At 40.2% G+C, this 23,470-nt stretch overlaps 1 protein-coding gene across 2 annotated transcripts in view; it reads left to right on the top strand.

Annotated features, from left to right (window-relative positions):
* The window catches only part of dcc (DCC netrin 1 receptor), a 278,014-nt gene that overhangs the window by 133,119 nt on the left and 121,425 nt on the right, over positions 1-23,470 (top strand). The window lies entirely within an intron of this gene.

The following is a 23,470-nucleotide window of genomic DNA, read 5'->3' as shown; positions in this document are numbered from 1 at the left end:
TTGGAGGTCCTGAACTCCACAAGTTTCGTGCACACATTCACCAAATCCTTCGTAACTGGGAAAATGAAATACTTTCTTTTTGAAAATCAAAACGTTGGTAGAGTAACCCTGGGATTTGCTGGCGACCAGTCCAGGGTGTCTCACTCACAGACAGCTGGGATAGTCTCCAGCTTACCCGCAACCTTAGTGAGGATAAGCAGCATCGAAAATAGATGGATGGACAGGTAGAGTGTTATTGTTATACCGCGGGAGTCCAAATGTGTTCATAATGTATTTATCAAAATGGCAACCAGAACCGGATTGATTTGGTTAGAGTACGTTTTGGTTAGAGTCACAACCTCTGTAACAGATTAATAATGCTAACCAAGGTTCCACTGTATTTACATGTACACACTTTAGGGGCACTCTGTATATTGTGAGACATACACACTGACCAGCTATTTACATTGTAATCTATTACAATGACATTTAATACATGTATTGGAACTGATTCTAATGATAGACATAATTAACTTAATAATGAAATAATAATCATTAAAGTCAGTGTACGTATCTAAAAAGAGCGGATACTACAGTGTAAGGCTAGAAAACTACACTCACTATAGGAACGGAGTAACAAGGCAGTCCAAGAAGACACCAGAGAAATCAAATAGCAAGCAAAACCAACATTGCCTGTAACAAAGGGTGACAAAGGACTGAACATACAGAAACAAGAAACCAGATGAAGCATGGAAGCTCGCAGCAAGCAAAAAAGCAAACAAGGAAGTAGTGACAAAGAATGAAGAGGTCAGGAATAGCAATATATCAGACTAATTGCCGATTGTGTCCCCCTGCTTTGTTGCTCCGCCCCAACCAGTGGACAAAGTTACATGCAAAACATTGCACAGGAAAATCAAGCTGAAACAGGAAAATACAAGAATAAAAACATGACAGTATTCGTTTACCAATGTGTAATTATTGCTGCAGTATCAATCAAAGAGCATTTTTATTTCGACGGGGAGAATCTTTGATTTAGCTCTTGTATTCAATCTTGTTAGCTTGTGACTACTGTACAGTTTATGTCTTTACATGTCTTCACATGTCTTTAATCAAATACTTTTTTGGTCATGTTGATTCAGGTTTGTGATTTAAGAATTGAGGCTTCTGACTGAAATGCATTTCCCTCTCTTCACTTCTCCATTTAGTTTTTTAGTTTCCCACGTGGTTAAAATTCCCTATGCTGTTAGAAACAACATTATTTGGAGTGTAGCGGTACCCCGTAATGATGGTCTGGTACGTACCTTGGTCTTAAGGTCTCAAGTTTGGTTTATTTTGGGTACAGTAAGGGAACCAAATACTCGTTATAAACAACTATCCGTTACAGATAATGCATTTTTGTTGGATACGAGTAGGAAATGAGTACATCCCCCCATTATCCATATTCGTGTTTAAAGAAAATGGTCACTATGTATGTCACTCTTCACGCTCTGTGATTGGCCAGTCACACACCGACTCTGCAAGCCACAGCCACAGAGGAGCTCAGCGGTGCCTTGTTCTTCGATACAGATACGGATACAGATCATATCGATGCAACAGATTCAGATGCAGATACAGATAGTGGTGTACTCGCTCATGCCTAACAATGACTTTGCGGAAGTAAACACTCCACCATTTTCTCCACCATTTTATTAAGCATGGATCAGTGGAACAGTGTGCTTTAGCCATAGTATTTAACAAAAACATTTTTTGTTATACAGCTGCACAGACAGAGTTCCGACATTTTTACAACTTAGGACTTGACCAAGAGCACTAAATAATAAACACAAAGTTCAGAATAAATTCAGCTAGTATCCTAGCTGCGGTCGCAAGGACAGACAGGGGTGGCATGAGCTTTGGCTTTGCTGCCGGAATTTTTAAGTTTTTTTTTTTTGTTGGGAACATTCCCGACCATTACTCGTGTCAGCACCTTGAATTACTCTGCTGAGAACTCTGTCTTAATTCAGGACAACGGAGGTCTGAACTCACCACATCAACAAACTGGAAGGATTCGACAGCCGTTACAGGGCTAGCTAGCAAGCTGGTGGCTAGCTAGTTGGTGACAGCTTTTAGCCTCCATAACCTCCATAACATCTCGGAACCTTCGTGGGGACATTTCGGGCTGTAACATCGAGTCGTGAGAGACTATATTCAACTGGAGGACCGGAAGCCAGTGTGCTCATTGTCAAAAATATTACGGATCTGGGACAATTCTATGATTACTCTAACTTAAAAATGGAAAACGGTTTAAACATTACCATTATGACACAAGAAGATCTGCAATTTTGGCGACACACCGCATCTCATCCACTTGTATTTGTGCATTTACATATTTCAAGGGGAAGGCCAGGTGTTCCCAATCAGAAGACTTTAACCACTGAAGAGGCTTTTTAAGCTCTGGCTTCCCCTTGGCACTATCGCTAGTCATGAACCTTGACGCACTAAACTTTTGGGAAATCGGCCCACCTCTGTATGGAACCAAAGGTTCAGAAAATATTCACATTACAAAAACATTTACAGTGAAGAAAATAAGTATTTGAACACCCTGCTATTTTGCTATTTCTCCCACTTAGAAATCATGGAGGGGTCTGAAATTTTCATCGTAGGTGCATGTCCACTGTGAGAGAGATAAACTAAAAAGAAAAATCCAGAAATCACAATGCATGATTTTTTAACAATTTATTTGTGTGATACAGCTGCAAATAAGTATTTGAACACCTGTGTATCATCTAGAATTCTGACCCTGAAAGACCTGTTAGTCTGCCCATTAGAAGTCCACCTGCACTCCATGTATCATCCTGAATCAGATGCACCTGTTTGAGGTCGTTAGCTGCATAAAGACACCTGTCCACCCCATACAATCAGTAAGACTTTAACTTGTAACATGGCGAAGACCAAAGAGCTGTCCAAAGACACCAGAGACAAAATTGTACACCTCCACAAGGCTGGAAAGGGCTACGGAGCAATTACCAAGCAGCTTGGTGAAAAAAGGTCCACTGTTGGAGCTATCATTAGAAAATGGAAGAAGCTAAACATGACGGTCAATCTCAATCGGAGTGGAGCCCCATGCAAGATATCACCTCGTGGGGTCTCAATGATTCTAAGAAAGGTGAGGAATCAGCCCAGAACTACACGACAGGACTTGGTCAATGACCTGAAAAGAGCTGGGACCACCGTTTCCAAGGTTACTGTAGGTAATACACTAAGACGTCATGATGTGAAATCATGCATGGCACGAAAGGTTCCCCTGCTTAAACCAGCACATGTCAAGGCCCGTCTTAAGTTTGCATATGACCATTTGGATGATACAGAGGAGTCATGGGAGAAAGTTTTATGGTCAGATGAGACCAAAATAGAACTTTTTGGTCATAATTCCAATAAGCGTGTTTGGAGGAAGAAGAATGAAGAGTACAATCCGAAGAACACCATCCCTACTGTGAAGCATGGGGGTGGTAGCATCATGCTTTGGGGGTGTTTTTCTGCACATGGGACAGGACGAGTGCACTGCATTAAAGAGAGGATGACTGGGGCCGTGTATTGTGAGATTTTGGGGAACAACCTCCTTCCCTCTGTCAGAGCATTGAAGATGGGTCGTGGCTGGGTCTTCCAACACGACAACGACCCGAAGCACACAGCCAGGAAAACCAAGGAGTGGCTCCGTAAGAAGCATATCAAGGTTCTAGCATGGCCCAGCCAGTCTCCAGACCTGAACCCAATCGAAAATCTTTGGAGGGAGCTCAAACTCCGTGTTTCTCAGCGACAGCCCAGAAACCTGACTGATCTAGAGAAGATCTGTGTGGAGGAGTGGGCCAAGATCCCTCCTGCAGTGTGTGCAAACCTGGTGAAAAACTACAGGAAACGTTTGACCTCTGTAATAGCAAACAAAGGCTACTGTACCAAATATTAACATTCATTTTCTCAGGTGTTCAAATACTTATTAGCAGCTGTATCACACAAATAAATTGTTAAAAAATCATGCATTGTGATTTCTGGATTTTTCTTTTTAGTTTATCTCTCTCACAGTGGACATGCACCTACGATGAAAATTTCAGACCCCTCCATGATTTCTAAGTGGGAGAAATAGCAAAATAGCAGGGTGTTCAAATACTTATTTTCTTCACTGTAACATTACCGTTATTATGATTGATTTGTGATTCTCGACTAGTGGGTTGATGAAGGGCTATTTCCTTTCTTTAGCCTTTTTCCTGGTTCTTTGGACTGCATTGCTATCAGAGAAGTAGTCAATTTAAAATATTTTTCAACTGTATTGATAAATACAATAATATATTTGGTTGCAGCATCGGATCGACAAGGAGCCCCGATTGAAAATGCATAGAGTCCAGCAGTTGCCTCATCCCTCTAGAAAATGAAAGTTACACTTTTGTGCCTGGAAAATGAAAGTTTAAGTCGTGTGTGATAGACATGTCTGTTTTGTCCTCTCAGTGCTTTTCCATGAGTTACAGTATATGTGGGTCTTGTGCAAGACTAGTTGTGCTATCTGAGTGGCCTGTCAGCTGTTTGACTGTATTACACAAAGCTGTTAAACTGAAATTAAACGTTTGCACAGTCTTTCCCTGTGCAAAAACAAATGCAATGATCCGATATCCGTGAATGCACCATGAGGTGTGGGTGATTTTGTCAAGTTAGAGTGTGAGGGGAAGGACATTGAGTGGGGACTTAACATGCTATCTGTCCAACACACAGCTGCAGAAATCTGCTGGAGAAGAGCGCATCATAATGAGACAGGGTTGCACAACTGCATTTGTGTTGCAAAGTTCCTTTAAATAAAAAAATATATATTTGACAAATTTCAGTTGAAAAACTGCTGCTTGTCATTGAGTGGTGACGGTGGATCCCACAGCCAAGCCAGTTGAGAGCCACTTTATAGATTGAACATTATGGATCGTGATGGGTTAATGTCTTTATGTCAGGTTTGACATCAGAGAAATCACATCACATTCAACATTTGTGCATGCTTTATTCTTCAGGCACAGATGCAAGACACACACACAGGGAAACATTACGAGGGTCAAATGGTTGGTGTGAATGCGTGGTTGCTATTGCCACAGGAAACAAGCATCTCAGCAGGCTCCACAGCGGACAATCAGTGGTCCCATGAGAAATCACTGTGTTTGTGCGAATGTCAGCATCCCACCTTGTTACCCTTGACAACTGCAGGCTACTTGATCCTTTGAGTGGCTCTTGAGACAGACACAGATAAACTATAAAATTAGAGCACTTGACAACTCCACCCAGTTTTTAGATTTTTGAGGAGATGATTGGAATTGTGTTGATTTCTGTCTTTCCTTATGGAGTCTTCCTCTGCTTGTGTGGATACTGGCCTTCTCCCTCACTCTGAAAACATATATACTGTATGTTAGATTCAGTTAAGACAGTATATTACCCATATGTATGAAATTGACTGTAAATAATATATATTTATATGTATATGAGGTTGGATTGTATAGCAACTTCCAGTACAGTGATTCCTTGTTCATCACGGCTAATTAGTTCCAGACCCAACCATGATAAGTGAATTTCCACAAAGTAGGTTTCAATATTAGTAAATTGAATATTTGCATAGTTAAAGAGTGGAAAACCTGTTCATTACTTTCTAAATACAATTTTTAGACCATTATTAGAGCAATATTGACATGGGATAACACCCCTACAGTCACCTTTACTTTCACATTATCCAATATAGTAAGTATAATCAGACAAAATCAGCAATTTAAGACAAAAATAAGACGTGTACTCATGTGTGTTTCAATAAATGTTTCTGGACAGGAAGTGATGTAGCTGGAATATGGCCACAACAGTAGCCACTGTTATTACAGTGTGATGTTTTGTGATGATTATTATTATGATGTTATTCCGAGGCTGTTCGAGTGGTTAGCATGCAGGCCACACAGCGAGGAGTCCTGGGTTTGATTTCACCCTCGAGCATCTCTGTGTGGCGTTTTCTCCAGGTACTCTGGTTCCCTCCCAAAGGCGACTTCAAATTGTCCATAGGTATGAATGGGAATATGGTGTGAATATGTGACCTGCGATTGGCTGGCAGCCAGTCCAAGCTGTACCCTGCCTCTCGCCCGAAGACAGCTGTTGCCTTTGAGAGACCAGTTCAGATATGCATGGCTTCACCTTGCTAAGTGCCACTCTCATGTCATTTTCATGTCAAGTCTGTTCCTTTTTATTCGTTTTTATGTCCAGCATTTCAAACCAGAAAAAGATTACTCACAAAGATATGTTGTAACAAATTGTATAAAAAAAAAAAAACAAGGCTTTCTTAGAAATAACTGGATACTTGTTCATTTGTCGACAACAAAACATTGAGAGTGTTGTTCTGAAGAGTTGCTGTTGAATCTGGCTCTGCTGAATTTCAATGATTTCATCAAGGAATTCATCATTGACATCTGCTGTCTCAACAGCAAACGTGAACAGCAGTCTCACCCATGCTGGATATGACTCTCTTGTAGGGAAATATCAGTCGAGAGACTTTGCAACTCCATCTAAGTGCATGGCAATTGTTTGCTTCAGTTCCGTGGATACAGCAATTCCTCAGATTCCAGACACATCTTCAATCTTACATACACAGTCGTCCAGAAGTGGGAAGTTTGCAAAGTTATTGTTCTCTGTCCGTCGTTTCCATAACCGTAGCTTTATTTGAAAAGCCTTCAGGTGTTCTTCCGCTTCCATGATATTGACTCCACCACCCTGCATCTGTTGTTTGAGATGATTGAGAGCTGAGAATATATCAGCCATGTATGCTAAAATGAGAATGAACTCAAGAGCTTTGAAGCAATCTGTATGACAGTGTTGATGCTCTTGCAGGAACAGCGCTAATTCCACATGTATGGCAAAAAACCCAATTCAGCACCTGTCCACTGATAACCACTGAATATTAGAATGAAGTACCTCAAATTCAGAGCCCATTTCTTTGCACAGCTCACTGAAGATGCGGTGCCTCAGAGCACTTAATTCACACATTCCATCACAGTTTTTAATACTTCTGCCATTTGTGGAGGCAAAGTGTTTGTTGCTAACGCATGCCTGTACCAAATACAATGCGTCACAATGATGTGTGGTGCATCGGTCTTGACTAGCACACCAAAAACAGACTTTTTTCCCAGCATGACTGGAGCTCCATCCGTACAAACTGCAGAAACCATATCCCATGCAAGATTGTTGTCTCTGAAGAAGTCACCCACAAGCTTCTTCAAGTTGTTGTAAGAGGCTTACAAAAGAAAAACTCTTATTTTATCATGTTGTCTTTCACATTGCGCACAAAAACAGTAAGCTGGCTTAGATCAGAAATGTTTGTGCTTTCGTCCAGTTGAAGGCAGAATTTTGGGCTTGAAATCAGATCCGCAACTACTTGAGCCAAGATGTCTTTACTCATGTCTTATATTCTGTCACTGACGTTGTCATTTGAAAGGGGAATTTGGGATCATTAACCTTCGGCTGCTGTTACGAGTATCAGATTCGCCATCTTTAACAAAGCTGTTTTCACAGCAACAACTACTGGTGAAACTACTGTTTCACCAGTAGTGTGTGGCTTGCACCCACGAAGCAGTGATAATGGAGCAATTCATTAATTACTTAAAAAAAGACAATAGAGGGAGTGAGCAATGTTCGAACCTCGTGACAAATAATGTGACAACATTGTTGCCTTTAATTAAGCATTTTTAAGCATAAACATGGTGTAATAAAGTAAAACACAAATATACGGCATCAAATACGTTGTGATGACATGTATTATTCAATATCAGTAATGTTACTTTACTGTTTGGTGAGACACACAATACCAGATTTGGTCACTGGAACAACAGGCTTTTATTGCAGGTTTGAAAGATCTCACAACAGACACAATAATACCTAACACAGGCTACTGTTAACTCAACTCTGAACTCCCGATACCACTTCCTGTCTGCCCCACACCCAGCTCCTTTGTCCTTCAGTCTACATGTGCGTTCTGAACTTGGAAATCCGACCTTGCAGAAATTCACTTACCACGGTTTGGTCTTAAACCAATTAACAGCAATAAATGAGAGATTGCTCGTTTATAGTTACAGCTTTGTTGGTGATAGACAATAAATTTTCACTGGAAATTCACTGGCAATCTCGTATTAAGAAGATACAACACAGGTGACAAGAAATATTTCATATTGAACAAAGCAAAATTCGAACAAAAGTGATTCCAACAAAATACTCTTTATTGCTCTCTGGTTCTACCATATCTAACTTTGTGTGGACAAAGGGAAATAAAGCAATCTTCAATCCGTAACGCTATGTATAGAGAATATACATAAATCCTTTATTTCTAAAATCCCAAATATTGAAATTTGCTGATTTAGTACATTTTCAAACTGGTAATATAATGCACAAAGCTAAAATAACATATACCCCAAAAATGTCATCCAATACCACTCTATAGGAGAGAAATATGATCTCAAGTGAAACGTGAAACATTTGTATGTGAGAACAACGTTAAAAACCCACAGCATTTCAGTATGTGGAATGCATATATGAACATGATGTTTACCTCCATTATGATTTATCATGATTTTGATTGTAAATTTTATAATCATAATTTATAATGGCTGTGAAAAATCACCATTGCATCACTATATGGTTACACTACACTTACACTTTCTGTATTAAAAAATGACACCTGCAATACAGAAAGTGAATAAATGTAATAGAAACTGATGGAGGGTAGGATTTAGCTTCTTAGCTTCTTCCTACTTATTTTTGACATGTGGAACAGTGAATAGAATGATGTGATGTATTCTATTGTAATTTGATGCATGTTCAAATAAAATTAAAACATTACCATTACTGGCGTATATCAGGTAAAATGGATTATTAGTAATTATTAACAAGTCAACGTCAACAGTAAAACAAGAAGAACATAATAGCTAAGTCAGCTATGTTTAGTCATGTGAACAGACATGGAAGCAAGGTGACTTTAGAGGGAGTGAAAAAAGAAAGTCAGAGCCTTTTTGTAGTCACTGGAAGTGAAGGCGATCAGGATGAATGGGGAGAGAGGTAAAAAGGGGATCATGGAGAAAATGAAAGCGGCCCAACAGATGAAACTCCTGCTGGAAAGAAATAAGAAATAAGAAAGGAAATGGACAGAAAGAGAGAGGGATAGTCGAGGTGGGGAGTGAGACAGGGGGGTCAAGCGAAGGGCAGGACGAGTTAGAGCGAGATGGAGAGCAAGAAGAGAAAGTGTGTCATCCATGACAGATTTGTATTCCACTGTGAGTGGCTGACCTTAGTAAACTCGCCTCACACACACACACACACACACACACTATAACTGCTTTTACTCTGTCACCTCACATACGTGCACACACACACACACACACACACACACACTCACATTTTCTCCAATCTTCAACAGGAGGTGTGTGTAGTCTGGGGGATGGGATGTATGGCAGTGAGGGGTTTCCGTCTGTTGCCATGGTGACAATAGACCCTCTCGTCTTTGTTCATGCCAGTGAACAGATACATATTAAGTGTTTGCCTGACACCGCAAGAGTAAAGGCTTCTTGTGAAAAATTGCAAACTAAAACTACATTGTAAAGATAACAGTTAATGTCCTGCAACAAAGTGGATATTAGCAGCAACAGTTAATGGATTTTAGCAACTCACATTAAGCTACTTTGGAGTTTTTAATTGGTTTCCAATGTGTCTGACTTTCCTCGTATTCCCCACCATGTACGTTAATAAAAATGTGACAGTATTGTCCCCTTGTAAATTTACGGCAGGTATGCAGACCCAAAATATATCAGAACAGTAATCCCTTAATTATCACCATTAACTGGTTCCAGACCCTACTGAGATAGTGAAATTCACAGAGGTAGGACTCCTTGTTTATAAATAGAATATTTTTGTAACATTATTATAACCATTTAGACATGAAATAACACCCCTATAGTAACCTATACACTTGTATTACCAAATATAGTCGACATGATTAGAGAGAAGGGCTGCGAGTGGTTAGTGCGCAGGCCACACAGCTAGGAGACCCGAGTTTGATTCCTCCCTCGACCATCTCTGTGTGGAGTTTGCATGTTCTCCCTGTGCATGCATGGGTTTTCTCCAGGGACTCCAGTTTCCTCCCACATTCAAAAACATGCTCAGTATGAACACCATAGGTATGAATGTGAGTGTGAATGGGTCCAGGTGACCAGTCCAGGGTTTACCCCGACTCTCGCCCGAAGACAGCTGGGATATGCTCCAGCACGCCCGTGACCCTTGTGAAGATAAACACTAGAAAATTAATGAATGAATGAAGAGAAAATAAACCATTTAAGATATAAAAGAAGGCTCATCCTCTGTTGTGTTGCTGTAAATATGTTCCTAGGGAAGCAGAGTGGTAGCCAGACGGGAAGCGACGTTGGGAATTTAGAGTTATGTTTTAGCTTGGCTGCAGTAGTAGCGCATATTGGGGATCACAGTCAACCCTCGCCACCTCACACTTGGAATTTCACTCTTTCACTCTAAGAAGGACAGAGATACTATTTTTCTCATATCACATTAGTGTACAAGTTAATCAAATGAACCACGTAGGTGTAGTATTTAATCAGCATCTATAAGTGTGAGTAAACACCACTCATTATGCATGTTAGCCAATGGAGCAAGTCCACAAGGAAATTAGGCGTCTATATATATGTCTATCTAGACATTCTGATACAAAAGAAAACTGTGGTGAGACCACTGTTTGGTCAGTGACAGTGCCACTGAGGAATAGACGGGAAGCAGAACTGGAGGTAGCAGAGATGAGGAGTGACCAGGATGGATAGGATGAGGAACGAGTACATCAGAGGGACATTACATGTTAGAGGCCTTGGAGATAAAGTCAGAAAGGCCAGACTGAGATGCTTGGGACATGTCCAGAGCTGCCAGGTCAGAGGCGTAGAGGAAGACCAAACAGGAAGTTTATGGATGTGAAGGAGGACATGAGAGTAGTTGGTGTGAGAGAGACACATGCAGAAGACAGGGTGAATGGAGTTCAATAGGGGTTCATTCAACCAAATGTCTCCTCACTCATGGTGCAAAATAAATATCAAATATAGAAAATGCAGTGTAACTGCACCACACAGATCATGCTGGTGTGAGGGGTGCTGCAATCGATCAGCCACCAATCAGTATTGGCCAATATCAGTGAAAAAGCATGGTACGTGTCACGTCTCGGCGACCCCGGTATGCAGAGAGCAGGAGATCCAAGTGCAGATAAACAGTTGACTTTTAATTATAATTGCGGATATACAGCAGCAGGGCACCAGCTAAGACAGTTGCAGTAGCGTGGCAAACTTCAACAAACAATACAACAAACTAGGGTGCACGCACCTGAACTAAATAGAAGGGGGACACAAATAGCAAGAGGTGGAAGTGAAAAGGGGAAAAAGCAAAGCAAGCGGACACAACCCAGGGTAAACAACCATGTCTGCCGTTTGTGGCACTTTCTCGCTTTGTGAGAGCGATATAAGTTTTGCACCCTGCGAAACGTGCATCAAAAAATGTCTCAAAGGGGTGGTGAGTTTGAGGCTCTCTATGTGATCATTGGTCAGGCAGCGGTTAGAGCCGGTCCCAACCTGCTGTACTTGTGAGTGTTGGCAAACTTTGGGGATGAGTACCACCTCAGTACGGATTTGGGAGCATGCAGCACTATGTACTGTAGCGTCGAGCTACGGATGATGTCATCCACTAGACAAGTACTTTGTGAGCACACACATGGTGTTTGCACATCGTTCTCACTTCCCCAGTTCTGACGAGTGCCGGCATTTTGTCTCCTCTCCGGGATGCTAAGGACACAGCAGAGGGAGTCGGCTGCATCTGCAGTTCAGAGGCCAGTGGTTGCAGCTGCAGAGGCCCAGCAGAGGCGGGCAAACCTGCTTTTCATTCAGGATTGTGAGAAGACTAGAAATAAATGCATTGTGAAATGCAAATGTGTGTTGTGGATACCAGCATTTTGTTCATGTTCTGGTAAAACAAGCATATTGGCTTTGTTTGGCTTGAAATAAGCTATGCTATTTTATTTGAATGTATAACACACAAGGTATGCTGGGTAACCTCCTCTTGGAGAAGAGTGCACATTGGCTGATATGTATATCAGTGTGTAAGTGTCCATTTCTACATCTGCATTGTCCATGTAGTAGAGTTATATTTCCAGTTATTGTGAATATGTGGGGATTCACTGACTTATTTGCAGGTATTAAAACAGCAGTACTGAGTGTCATTTCAATCGGCGAGGCTCGACCACCCAGCGACAGCCACAAACGGCTTCAAAGTGCTTTGAGACGGCCGATTTAATGAAATTCTGCTCGATAAGACCTGTTTGATAGGAGAAGAGAGGCAGATAGAGACGTCTATCTTCCATTCACCTTCACAGGATACATTATATTAGAACACGGGATACAGACACACTATATTAGAATACAGACTACATGCGCAGTCTAATTCAAGTAGAACAACAGAAACACACTCTAATTCCCTTGGAGGAAAAACATCCCGCTTCTATGGACGGCCCTCTGCTGCACACCTTCAAGAAAAAAATGTTACAATATGAAAAAAATAATGTCAATGTCAAGATAAAAGATGTTTTTTTTTAAGAAGTCATATTAGAACAAACAAAGTTAGAATTTGGGGAATACTAGATTGAAGAAAATATATAATATTGTAGGAATAAAGTTAGAAAAATTATAATATTATGAGTATGCATGATTGGTTGGAATTTTACAAGGATACAGTCACTATATTAAGAGAAAAAAGTTGTATTTTAACAAGAAAAGTTGACATTTTACAAGTAATATGAGGAAAAATCTTGTCATTAGTGGCATAAAGTTGAAATATTAATTAGGAATTAGGTTGTGGAAAGGTTATAATGTTATGAAAATAAAGTCAAAATATTATGGGAATAACATCATATTGATGAGAAGAAAATCTACAAATAGAAAATAGTTGGAAACTTTTTTTTGGTTATCAGTAATCAGTAATCAAATGAGAAAAAAAATCTAAATTTTCTAAGAATAAACAGAATGTTATGGTCAAATTATTATATATTATGGTGAATCACTAAACTGAAATGCATTTCTTTTCTTGAAATATATGATGGACAGACATTATTAATCCCATAAATGGGGATATTTAGTTTATTAATGAGGGGAAATGAATTTGTGTTAGTGTAAAAAAAACATGCTCACACATTGTAAAACAGTTATTTAAATATACTGTACTTTTTCAAACAATAACAGAGACTAAGCACAACATTTCTGGAGGCTACATGTGAGTATGCCGTTTGATAGCTTCTGGCAGAAAGGGCTCGCTTTAGCGCTCCCTTCGACACGTAGAACTGCAGAAGTTGTGAAGCAGAAGCTGTGCTCTGTTGCTGATCATACGACTGTCCAGGGTGCTGTAAGGCGATGAGGGACATTGTTCACGATAGCTCTGATCTTCTACGGCGTTCTGTCTCTGATCACCTCCTCCAATGTCTGATGCCCACAACTGCCTCAGTTGTATCTTTTCATTTTTTAGTACTTTGGACGCCACTTTCTTAAGCCCTGGACTTTTCTCTGCAGGTAAAAGGTCCACATGGATTATCTTGGTATCAAAGCAAAGGGGATACTTTGACGTTTACGTACGCTCTTTACAACTGGTTAAGAGTATTTGTGTTTTGTTTCATGACATATACTACGGCCCTATAATTTCTGTGTTAGCAGAATCATGGACGGAATCGTGGAAAACAGAATTTACTGCTGTGGTCTAGCAGTTTTACAGGTTAAGCATGATCTATGAAAAGATGAACATACATTTTTCACATTTTTATATTGTTTATATTTATTTATAAAAACCCAAGGAATGATTTATCAATAAAACTTAATGAAACTAGTCAGCTGTCCAAACCCCATCAAGAGCTGGATGCCTTAAATGCTTTTCTGTTCAATTCAGATCAAACTGAAATCAAAGTCCTTGGTTCGCAGTACCTCAGAGACAAGGTTGCAAACGAGATAAATGCCCAAGATGGTCTTGCAATCACCCCGGACAGCGCAGTCAGGAATCTTGGCATCATCTTTCATCAGGATCTTTCCTTCAGTTCCAAAATACAATAAGTGTCAAGAACTACATATTTTCATCTAGGAGATTGGAAAAAATCAGAAATGACCTGCCAGTATGAGATGCCAAAAGCTTGTTCATATTGTTGTGACGTCCTAAAGTTAATACTGAGCCAGAGATTGAAATCCCAAATGTGATTTCCAAGCACAAAGACAGAAGATCCCAGAAGGTTACAAATGTTTGTGCCCCACTAATTGTGGTTCTTTAAAGTCCTGTCTCCTATCATCCTATCTACTGACCTAATGGTTCACTTGAAATCACGATCTTCATTTCCTATTAGCCTCCACCCTCGACCATATAGTATCCATATACTCTGTTGTGACCTGCAGAAGACCTCAAAGAGGATGGCAAGAGACAAAGGGAAATGTTTGTCTTCCTTCCTTTCATGGCATTGATGTTTCTGCGACATCTACTTTTATGGATCGGAGAAAGTAGAAGGTCATCCGTATAGTGCGTGTGTGCATGTGTCCTCGCCAATCAATCGGATAGAGGTTGGAGGTTTGCACCCCACCTCCTTCACCTAAATGTGTCACCATGCTGCGTGTGCATGTGTTGTCACTTACAATATTGATCTCCTTTTTGATGAAACACCTTCCCCTCAGTCCCTTACATCAGTCACTGGACGAGTGTGTAGAGTGTGTTTGTGCATGCATGACAAGTGAAGAGTTATTGACAACTGCCTTTCCCTGCAAAGACCTCTTTTAGAAACCACTGCATATAATGTTCAGTCCACATTTATTCCTTCAAGTTATGTAACATGGTGGTTTTGGATTGGACCCCGGATGAACAGACAGAGGTAGTGATAGCAAAAAAGTCTGTAAGCAGTGAATACATGATAAGGATTTTCTTTCATGACCATTAAAGATAATGATGAGCTGGACTCGTTTCACTCTACAAAAATGCATATTTGTAATGGATACTCTTCATAGCCTAATACTAACAGATATTCCACTGTAATCGAGGAAGGAAATACAACATGAAACTAGTAGGAAGAACAAATACAAATTCAAAGACAGGACAAAAAAATTTAATGTGACAATTAACTTGTTTTCAGCGCAAATCCTAGATAGTTTTAGTAATTAGCTTGTAGTGTGGAATGTTAGGAATATTACTCCAAACAATAGGCATTATGTAGTGAGGTTTGACGTATTTAAACCTGATATTCCCTACCACAGACACGGGCTGGCACTTTTACATAGCTAATGACTTTTTGCTGTCATGGAGGAGTTTATCAGGCTATGCAACTTTCAAACAGCGCTGACGGTTTGAGGGAGCCAGTGGTTTGTTTCTCCGCCTCCGTGGTCTTGAGGACATCCTTATGGCATTTTTTTTGTGATGTGGTTTGGTCATATACGTATAACTTCCCCAGTTGTGTGCCACTGTGGGAAACTTGTGTGTGACATGTTTTGTATTCAGTTGTGGACTTGACAATATGAATGAAATATACAAGCACACTGCCAACAACAACATATTTGCTATTGTTAGCACATTGTTGTGATCACGTGGACTCTGCATCTGGCACTGCTGGATGGAAGTGCCGGGGTGGAGTCTGGGATGGACGACTTGAATCGGAACGCTTATATTGGAGATTTTAGATGAAGTCTTATATATTATTTTTGCTGTTACCATACCATACCAAACCATAGGCCGGAAAACAGCCTAAAAAATGTGTATAAAAATAGTCTGAATAGATGCACACCATAATATTGACATATATGAACATTTATTTCCTCCTCACCCCACAAATATAAAACCACCTTATGTTCCACATGCTGGTCCCAAACTAGTCCGACAACCCTTGAGCAGTGAGTATGTGCAATAATCACCTCATATCCTACCATTTACATCTTTACACATTGTCCTATTGGGCTTCATACAGTATGTAAGTTATATTGTGTTCACTAAATGACATTCACGCATTTGCATTCTGGAAACGCTGTGGTTTAATACAGTTGGCATTTCTTTGTGACGTGTCTTATGGTCATGATTTTTTTCAAATCCAGCCCAAACATGTTGAACCATCATATTTAATTGGATGTCATAGACCTTTGACAGAGGCAATGAGCCGCAAATATTTCCCGATGAGCTAGTTAGCAGCACGGTGGTGTGAATGTGAGTGTGAACGGGTGAATGAGCAGTGAGGGGGCCTAATAAATCACTCTGATTTATGTGGACATTAAGGTGCCATATGATGCCATACCTCATGCAGTATCAGCTCGACCAGGGTTTGCCTTCATGTGATAACACACAGTTGTCCAAAGGGTGGCCTGGGGGCCATTTGCAGCCGGTAGCTATTGGCCCGCAAAACAGTGTAGAAATAAAGTTAAACACTAAACAGTAAAAATGAGAAAAAGAAAATAAAAAGGAAGAGAATAGCATAGAAAAAAGGTTATTTTTATTTTGGAATTTCATGCATACGGCCCTGTGATAACCATGCAGAAAATATGCATGCACTTGGTTATAATAACTAAATTAATTTTCTCTTTGCACATGGAGTGGAGTAATTTTTTGTATACTTACGAGCAAATATATAAGATATATTAAAACATGACTAGTAAATACGATGTAAACAACATGCTTGACAACTTGAAATATATACACTTTTTCCGTGGAGCTCAGAAGAACCAAGACTTGAGGGCACTGCGTCCAAGTCACCTGCCCGAGGAGGAGCACTCATTGTCGGACACACTTTGTCAGAGGTACCGCTGGTTAAGTGGAGCTTGCAAACAATCTTGGCACTACATCAGTCGTGGAAATGTGATCAGAACACATTTTTTGCTGGACTATCCGTGTTCCTGAAATCAGTGAGCAGGTATGACAGGTACATGTATGAACACTCTATAATGCTACAAAACAACTGCTTACTTACACCAAATAAACATGGTGCTAACACTGTGAAGTCTCCCACAAATGAATGCAGCATAGTGGGGAGGAGGACAGGCGTACTCTGGCACGTCCATATAAGAAAGTATGGATCACTGTGACATCACAGGTAGCCAAAAAAAAAAAACGAGTATTCAGAGTCAAATTTATAGGTCAGAAAAGTGGAAAAAAAAACAGAATAGATTCTCTTTCATAGTTGCAAAAAGTGAGTATAATACAAGAAAATCAAAACAAATATATTTAGAACTGCAAATGAACTTGCTTTTATGTTTCGCTCTCTTTTAATTCCACAGACAAGATGGAGCTTGTGTGCTTTAAGATGGGGAATGGGCCAAACCCGTTGACTTTTGTTGCTTCACTCTTATCATGATTTTTGAAAAAAACATTATTTAAAAAATCATGTCATTTTGTGTTTGAATATGGCCAATTATTCAGCAAAAATGTGCAAATTTAAGCATTTCTTACAATGTGTGAATGGTGGGCCACAGAATGCAGAAGCAGCAGTCAGCAGTGACAGGAATAAACTGGGGTAGGCAACAAAGAGAGAACTAAGGATACCAGAGGCTGCAGCTAGCAGCACTTCAGGAAAAAGGCTAACGATGCAAAAGGTCTTTTGGCAAGGAGGACAGGAACAACTGGAGTATGCCCAGAAATGGAGGCGCTGGCTCGGGAAGTGCAGAAATTTGCGAATGATGAGTGAGCTGGCAGGAGTGTGAGGTAAAAAACTGTCCCTACTTCGCCCAAGTTGAAGGCAGCCTAGATTAGGCACAGGTGTGTCCAATTGTCCCCAGTTGGCCAGTTGGCCCAACTGTTGGGGAGGCAGAGAGACAGTGAGAGAGAGAGAGAGAGAGCGAGACAGAGAGAGAGATAGACCAACACAACAAGGTACCACAGCAGGTGACCATCACACATTTTAGTCAAAATGTCAAGCAAAAAATGGTTAAGTGGAGAAACATGCAAATTTAAGGCATTCAGAAGACACATGCAAATATGTTGTAATGACATGTTGTATTCAACACAGTGTTCGGTGAGAGACACAAGCACCAGACTTAATCACCAGTTTTGATCCGTCCATCACAAAGTTTTGGCGGTCACCACAAAAGAAATATATAAGTTTAAATACATAGAAACGTATTAATCATCCTAAATCTATTTAACTTTTATCTACACAGAGACGCACATGCACACACACACACACACTGAATTGTTTGAGATTGTACTCACTCATCCACAGTAGTGGAGATTTATGAGAATAAATATGTTCAAGGAATTTAACCAGAGCTAAGGTGTTTGTGCAGTGTGTGTGTGTGTGTGTGTGCAGCTGTTTTTAATGGCAGCTGGCTGAAATGAAGCCTGAAATTGAGTGCAGGGAGAAAAAGAGAAGTATGAATTTTGAAGCAGGGTAAAGTTGAAGCGAATGAACAAGCACATCAGCCTCTTCTGCATAAATTGAGTTTAAAAAAAACAAGCGGATGAAAAAGAGAAGTAAGGCAAATATTAATTGCCAAAGTGATCAAGGTTAAACAACTGCATATATCAGCATCACACATGAGCATGTTGCATGTCTCTCATCCTCTCGCTCTTTCTATACGACAGTAACACATGTAGGCTTTTAAAATATGCTGAGGTTTATGCTTACAATTTGGGATGTTTGCAAGTTTTTTATGACCTGAAAAAACAAATCTAGCTCGGTTATCTTTGCAAAAGAACTACGTTAACTAATTTCAGTGTGAATACTGACATGCTGAAGCTCATGTCGCGGGACTTTGCTTTGCAAGCGTCTTGTGTATTCACTGTATTCTTTATTGGTGCTAATAAAAAATAGCCTGTAAAATGTGTATCAATTGACAAGAGTTTGTCACCTGCGAAGGCTATATATGCCAGCGTGTGTGATTGCTCACCTTTCAATCTCATTCAACTTTCTGTCATTTTTTAAAACTATTTACACAATGTTCGACGGTCTATGGTTTTAGCTAGAAGTGGCTGTCACATTGTAATCTACTTTTTAACCTTCAAAAAACACAAAATATTGAGTTGTAGGACTACATAAACATTGAAACTATGTAAAGAAACTTTAGACTTTCTTCTTTTATCCATCCATCCATTTTCTGTACCGCTTATCCTCACGAGGGTCGCAGGCATGCTGGAGCCCAACTCTCTTCTTTCATCAGAAAAAGCCTTTTTGGCTCTTTTTAAATCGCAGTAGAACATAGAAAAATTTGCTTTTTTCTGCAGAAATGCAAATTCAAGCAGAACGGTGACTGAGGTCCATGTTTTTTGTTTTTTTTTTTCGTTTTAATGACACCTCAAACATAAACTGTTTACTTCTATGAAACAACAAAAAACAACCCAGGATAAAAAGATTTTGTTGACAAAATGACTACATTTATCCACCATTTTATAACATAACACAAAACAAAATATTCATCTATTTACAGAGGTTTGCATGTGTTTGAACTGTTTATAGATTGTGCTCATGTGTGCATGCATGCTTGTGTGCGCGTACGCGCCGTCAAACATTTATAGATGAACAACAACAACAACGTCGCCAATGTCACTCACCCCTATCCTTCACGATCGCACCAGATCCACAGCCAGGCAAACTCTGTGCCGATGTAAGCTGCCTGTATTTTTGACTTCTGTCTTATATCCAAGATGTTCCTGCCGAAAACAGCTGAAGTCTGAAAGATGCACAAGACTCATCTGGAGCTCCCATAAGAAAAAAGCGAAAGACGTCGATAGACAATATATATTTTTTTATAATTAATGTCCTGATATATGGCCGACATGAATATTAAAAGGCTCAGTTCGCGCCCAAGTTCAATTCCACCCTCGGCCTTCTCTGTGTGGAGTTTGCATATTCTCCCTGTGCATGCGTGGGTTTTCTCCGGGTACTCCGGTTTCCTCCCACATTCCAAAAACATGCTAGGTTAATTGGCGACTCCAAATTGTCCATAGGTATGAATGTGAGTGTGAATGGTTGTTTGTCTATATGTGCCCTGTGATTGGCTGGCCACCAGTCCAGGGTGTACCCCGCCTCTCACCCAAAGACACCTGGGATAGGCTCCAGCACCCCCACAACCCTTGTGAGGATAAGCCGTAGAAAATGAATGAATATTAAAATGTATAAATAATGATTTCAGCAAGTCAGGCTCAAACCAGCAACCACCAGGTCGAGGAACAACTACTGTACCTCATGAGCCATTTCATAGCCCACGTGTCCTGAATGAGTGACCATTTTGACATTGGATTGGTTTGAATCAGTTGAGAAATGTAGGACTTTGCGGTCAATCTGTGTTGATATCACTGCCACCTTGTGTCGTTGTCAACAATCATGTGAAAGTAAAAATAACTTTAACGTTTCACACATGGACCTTTATTTTGACCTGCTGATCTGAAGACATCAACAGCAACATGATATATGTGTGTCTAACATCTAGCGCCTCTAGTTTGTTCATCCTGGGAACAACACTTCCTCATTGTCACTACAGGAACATAAGATGCATTCACGGACACTCCGAACATTATGTGTGTATGTGTGGTCTAAATAAACAGTAATACACAGAAAATCAGTAAGTGGATATGGAACTGTCAATAGAGTACATATAAATGTATATAATCCTTGACATCTGGAACACCACAGTCGAAAGTGAACTTCTTTAAAGCTCACTCTGGTAGGAGAGACAACATAAATGCAGAGTAGCTTGTAAAAATGTGACATTTAGACTGGAAAACACGGGCTGCTTGTGCGTGTGTATGGTCTGGCGGCAGACAGACTGCAGTGTCAACTTAAAATGTATTCAGATTATTTTTATGGGCTTCTTCTGTTGTGTCTAGCTCTGTTATTTTGCATACTCATCTATTTGTAGCACAGTGGCACTTTGCTGCTCCGAGTCTCCTCGACTTGCTCACCAGGTCGCCAAGTAAGAACCTATTATTACATTGGTCGCTGGTGTTCCCATATCTGAAATATTGTGCAGCCATATGGAGAAATAGGTGCTGAAAAAAATCTGTTACACAATAATATAAAACATATTTTTTTAACAACAAAGGAGACGTACGCCCTCAAGAAACAAAATTAATGCAAAACATTTGCACGCACGAACAACACTAAAAAAACCTTCTGCATATTAATATTTGGTGTCAACCTGTAGAAAAAAGGACGGGCAAATTTGGTGTCAATGTGATACCAAGTAAATACAGGGCCAGTATATACAGTAAAGTCTCGTTATATCGATATTGTCGGGAGTTGGAAAAAATATCGATATAACCGGACTGTCGATATATCCGATCCTGCGCCGAACTGCATTAAAAGTGGGCAATAATGCACTCGACATTGTTCTATACTATAGAACAATGTCGAGCAGCTTAAATCAATCTTTGCTTAAGGATTTCAATACCAAAAAAGAACACGACGAACGGCTACTTCCAGTCAACTTTATTTTTCACACTTCCACCACCAGAGCACAGCACACACACCGATTCCCGCACTTCCTGGTTCACAGGTCATGCTCAACCCGCCCCACATAGCTGGCCAAACACATGCCTGCAACAGAAGAACCAACTGCATTCGTGGTTTTTCTCGTGTGTATAGATTCTATACAACGCCAGCATGTACATATGAAAAACAGTGATTATTGCAAGCGATAAAAAGATATCTGAATACAACGCAATTAAATACATGTATTTGTACGCTTGTGTCTTCGTTGGAATAGGTGTGTATGCTATGTCAGTTGGTTCTTCTGTTGCAGGCATGTGTTTGGCCAGCTATGTGGGGCGGGTTGAGCATGACCTGTGAACCAGGAAGTGCGGGAATCGGTGTGTGTGCTGCGCTCTGGTGGTGGAAGTGTGAAAAATAAAGTTGACTGGAAGCAGTCGTTCGCCGTGTTCTTTTTTGGTATTGAAATCCTTAAGCAAAGATTGATTTAAGCTGCTTTTGTATCGATATAAGCAGACCAAATTGGCTGGCGGGAGATGAAAAGGGCATCGTAGTAACCGGATTATCATAATAACCGGGTATCGTACTAACGGAACTAATTATATCATAAAAGACTAGAAATTTGCCGGGAAATGAAAATAGTATCATAATAAGCAGTACTTCGATATAACCGATATCGATATAACGAGACTTTACTGTATGTTTGACTTGAAATTCCCTTTTTTTTTAAATTCACTTGAAAAATGCACAACATCCAACTGTGATGCAGTCTCACCACAACAGTTGCATTTGGGGTGCCTACTGTATGTACACAGTGAAATGTACATATCTAATTCACAGGTGATTAGACCTCATGATTGTTGCAAATGTGTACCACAGGCTGTCCACAATAAAAGACCAATCCAAAATATGCAGTTTTATCACACAACACATTGCCAAAGATATTGCAAGTGAGCTTGCAATAAGGATGCTGAATGGAATATCCATCATGTTTCCTGTGAATTTGGCAATACAGTTGACCGATTAATTGGGGACAAATGCTCAGTGTTATCCTCAATCGGGTTGTGGGGGTATGCTGGAACCTATCCCAGCTGTCTTCGGGCGAGAGGTGGGGTACACCCACACACACCAGTCGCCAGCCAATCAAAGGGCACATATAGACAAACAACCATTCACACTCACATTTATACATATTTGGAGTCGCCAATTAACCTAGCATGTTTTTGGAATGTGGGAGGAAACCAGAGTATGCGGAGAAAACCCGGGGAGATCATGCAAACTCCACACAGAGATGCCCAAGCAGAGAATCGAACGCAGGTCTACCCGATCTCCTGACTGTGTGGCCAACATGCTAACCACTCGCCCACCGTATGAGCAAATAAAGTGCCACAATATAGGATTCAATACTAATAAATATAATATTTTTGTAGTTAAACCATAGAAAACCTGTTGACTATATAAACTTGTTTTTTTTTTTACATTATTAGAACCCCGTAGACATGAAATAACAACCCTATAGTTACCGTTACACAGTCTACACGAGATTGCACAATTATCATTCCACAAGGACTCTAGCCTCTAATGTATTTCTTCTAAATTTAAGGGTAAAAGCCACAAATGTACCACTTAAAATCCTCACATTCGATGGCATCTGGCACTTTGAGATTCATTCATGAAGAAAACACCTCTCCAGTTTTCCCTTGCCGGGAAAGATGGCAGACAGTGATGGCAGTGTAAGGTGCCATGCTGATGTTTATGTTGTGGATGGAGTGACTCATGGTGGGAGTGGGATTATGGCAGGGCAGGTGTATGTTATGGACAACATAAGTGTATTTTATTATTATTATTATTTTCATTATTATTATTTTAACCACAGAAGAGGCATTTCAAACTCTAGCTTCTAATTGGTACTCTCCTTGGTCGTTAACAATTTCTGTCCCTCACTTAATGTGTACTGTATGGGAGAAACCATTACACTCCTGTTGTATTCTGATGTGTATTTGCTTTCAAATG

Source organism: Doryrhamphus excisus, linkage group LG19, assembly GCF_037039965.1.
Source record: "Doryrhamphus excisus strain RoL-2023G ecotype Guam linkage group LG19, RoL_Dexc_Guam_v1.1, whole genome shotgun sequence".
Classification (NCBI taxonomy): domain Eukaryota; kingdom Metazoa; phylum Chordata; class Actinopteri; order Syngnathiformes; family Syngnathidae; genus Doryrhamphus; species Doryrhamphus excisus.
The sequence above is the reverse complement of the archived record's forward strand: the minus strand, read 5'-3'. Positions and strand labels throughout refer to the sequence as shown.